General features: G+C 42.7%; 1 long non-coding RNA gene across 1 annotated transcript; it reads left to right on the top strand.

Moving 5' to 3' along the window:
• Positions 1–2,033: 2,033 nt before the first annotated feature.
• LOC149360622 (uncharacterized) lies at positions 2,034–3,545 on the top strand. The gene is made up of 2 exons (XR_016288857.1): positions 2,034–2,273; positions 3,456–3,545. It is a non-coding gene; the product is annotated as an uncharacterized LOC149360622 (long non-coding RNA).
• Positions 3,546–3,760: the final 215 nt, after the last annotated feature.

Genomic DNA, 3,760 nt, shown 5'->3' with positions numbered 1-3,760 from the left:
AGTTGCAAAAGAGATATAAGGCCATCAAGCGACAGTCGCCCACCGATGCTAGAAGGGAGCCTTCCTCTTCAAAGACTGTAATAATGTTTATTCTCCCTGTCTCTCTTTTTACTGGCCTATTCAAGCCAAGGTCATCGGCGCCCCAATTTGACCTTCAAGTTTACTAGCGGTGTGGCAACCACGTGACATATCTTCTCTCGCTCTCTTTCATTCCTTACCTTACGGCGCGCTTCGGTTGTCCAACGAAATATGACAGTTATTGCGCCACTTCCTTTTAAAGTCAAACGAAACAAAACACGCGGGCCGCCAGCGTTCATTGGCGTTGGCGTTGACAACGTTGTAGAGTTCGTTTATTTTGACGAAAGGAAGGGCCTACAACTGGCTCCTTGGGTCAATGGACACCTAAATCTCGGTTTCATCGTCGTGGCTTTGGTGTCCGTCAGCAAAAACGAGCTTTGGCTCAGTATTCTGTGTTTCGCAATGATAAACTGCTAGCAACTTTTTTTGATCTGTTTCACTTAAAGCACGCCCGCATCGAGGTGCTCTTTCGGACCGGTTTCTGGAAATTGTGTTAATTACTAACGTTTAGTAAAAATACATCTAAAGAGCAAAATATTAACAGGGTATGTTGTTTCTAATAAACTTTTACCAATCTTTTTATTTATTGTTTTCTTTTAGCCTTTAAGAAGAATGTTTAACTTCAAAAGTTTGTTAAGCAGAGAGCTGGGGAAATAACTGTTTTCGTTTCCCTAGTGAGCAGACCTTGCACCTTTTTGCACACGGCAATATTGTAGTGCCAAATGAAGAACATCGGGAACAGTTTCAAGTCGATTCATATGCACTGAACTGCTAAGAGACTTGTAGCTTTAAAAAAAGATTTTGCTAGGATGCTAACGGCAGTGATCGATTCAACGGCAAGGTGGCTCCAGTTTTAAGGCGGCGGTACCACGCTAGCGGCGGTCAGCAGCCGTTTTTCGTCATGTTTGTGTGAGCGGTGTGGCTCATCCATTTGCGCTAGAAAAATGATATTGAGCGCATTGTAAAGATAATTGTATCTTCTTTGCGATGGTATGTGTCGCTAAAAGCTATTCACGTTAGTATGATAGCAGTGAGCAAAAGAGCGAGGGGCATAAAACAATATTTTTGCTCGACTTGCCTGCGTTGGATTTGCTGTTGACGAAAACTACTGCTCCGAAAAGAAAACTGCTTCTGCAGCTTTTAGATTAAGTGTGACTCGAGGACCTTACAGGCAATTTATTGAGTTATATTGGGTGGTTATTTAGAACTGGTGCCATAAAAAAGTGTGAAATTTAAAAGAATGGCGCATTAATAACTCCTAGTCCAGTTCATAAATCACAAACATATTTAGCAGGATTGTAGATAGTACCCATGTTGTTAATTCTTGAAAATTTCATTGAGCTACATGTCATAATTTTTTAGTTTTCATTGTTCAAAGTTGGTCGTAACCTAGAAATTGCGCTTTTTTGATCTGAGTTTTAGAAGGAAGTAAACGTCGTATAGGGAACAAATTTTGCACGCGAAATATTTAGGAAATATTCAAGGACCTGCTCAAGTCCGAATTTCGCTATGACAAACAGAACGGTATTACTGCGCCATTCAATTGCGCTATTTTTTGGTGCGCCGTAACCTCCGCAAAATACATCCAGCGCGAAAGATCACTGTTATATTCCAGGCTTTTTTGACAGGAACTGAAGTCCCTGGTCTTAAACTACCAGTGATGTAAATTTGGGTATGATAAACGACTCATGTTAGCTCGCACTCGCCCCGTTTGTTGGTCGACGGGGCTGCTGCATTTGAATCTCGCGGGCGTTTTGACTCAACAATGGAGTTCCGCCGGTCAACGACAGTGGCGCTGTCAAACATTTTGAAGCAAGACGTACGAGACAGTAACTATTGGGGTTTACTGAAACGTGTGCGCAGCGCCTCCCCTGTTTGTGTGACGCCCGCAACTCTCGCCCCGGTACTCTGTACCGGTACGGACGACTGACTACGCTGAAGCCTGTCCTGCCTTTCGGTCGCTTCTTCGGCTGCTCCGCAGGCTGTCATCGGTGTATCGTGCTGTTTTGCTTGTTGGTGTTTTTTTTTACTGTGTTTTTGTATTTATGTGCAGCGCCGTTTTTTATCACGTTATCTTGCCAGTTTTTTTGTGTGTAAAAGTGTCAAATGGGGAATCGGCGGCGATACCTTCAACGCAAAAGGTCGACGATCACAAAGCTTCGTACGCGCATGGCTGATGTCAGGGCCAAACGCAGGTGAGCCATTCGGACCGCAATTTTGTTATTAGTATGTGCATTGAAGTCCCAACTGTACCTGTGTCGCGTGCGTGAGCTACCTCGTAGTGTGTGTTATCGAGTGCGGTTTTTCATGAACGCGTGTGCAAGATTACCAGTGTCACGGCACTGTGACATTTCGTAAGGCGCCTAGTCGTTTGCTCTTTTGCAACAATATAGTTTTTCTTTCCCCCTCCTGTTATGGCCTCGTAGGTGAGTATATGTGAGGTAAAATCATTATAGAGGGTATTTTTGCTATAAACTTATCACTTGTTTCATACAAATGCTTGAAAGCTACACAGCCCTCGTTGAGTTGGGTGTTTTCCTTAGCTGAAAAGGCGCTGAAGCACATTTGTGGATGAATGCACTCTAAATATGCTTGTAATTGATTTTCAAATGTAACCGTTGAGATCCCTGCTATATGAAACATGAAACAGTGTGTTTTCATTTCTTTCCGCTTTATATTTTCAAAAATGTGGGGCTTTTATATGTCCGTTGCAACGTCACTGTTGAGTTGTTTCTTTTTCCCAAGTATAGCTTAGTTGGACATGCTGTACTTCTTATGCCTGCTCCTTTCTTCTGTTCTATAGCTGCGTCTTTTCTTTTGCTACTAGCCCGCTTGTGGCGTTCACTTTCCTTGGAAGCACAGTATCAATATACACTTTCAAGGGATATTCAACCTCACAGCTCACATTTTTCTGCTTGTGTGTAATGGATACAGCCTTCTGCTGGTAAGCTTTTTCTTCGGAACTGCTGGTGACATCAAAACAAGCAGTGTATCATTGTTCCAGCAGCTTTGTATCACCCTGTATGGCATAAGCAGAATATGTTTCTATCGTGCTCAGCAGGCTTTTATCCTAACATATCTGCTCTCATTGTTACAGTGGCAGCAAATTACTTAGATGTATGTAAGGACTTTTCAGTCCACTTGCTATGTTTATGCACATATTTTCTTTCCTTTTCCGTTACTGCCCTCACATTTTTGTATGACGGGAGGTAAACATATGTGTTTGTGTGTTACTGAAACACTAAGTCAATGGAAAGTAACTGCAATGGTTGAGCAGTAAAGAACAAGCTAATACCCACTTTTGAGCACTGACATTTCCTGTCACTTCCTGAAAATAGACTCACATATGACATTGGTATGGTCTTGTTTGCTTGCAGGCTGCCACCATGATGTGTGGGGGAGTTGTGCAAGGCATCTGAACGTGCTTAGCAGATGTTGCAATAAAATGGTCCTGTTTTTATAAGGAACATGCGTTTGTCTTTTGAAAATGCACATCAATGGAAGTGAATGAAGCCTTCTGCTTCTGCCTCTACCAGTGGCGAAGTGCATGTGTGGACAGTGCGATTTCACTAGCATTGTAGTGGCAAAGCATGCCCCCAAAATTATATGTCAATCACACACTGCAAGAAAAAAAGAATGCACGGATAACATCTTGAAAGGTATATGGGAGCGTAGCTGGTGA

The sequence above is a fragment of the Amblyomma mixtum genome, chromosome 2 (assembly GCF_055824585.1).
Source record: "Amblyomma mixtum isolate Tamu chromosome 2, ASM5582458v1, whole genome shotgun sequence".
In the NCBI taxonomy this organism is placed as follows: domain Eukaryota; kingdom Metazoa; phylum Arthropoda; class Arachnida; order Ixodida; family Ixodidae; genus Amblyomma; species Amblyomma mixtum.
The sequence above is the reverse complement of the archived record's forward strand: the minus strand, read 5'-3'. Positions and strand labels throughout refer to the sequence as shown.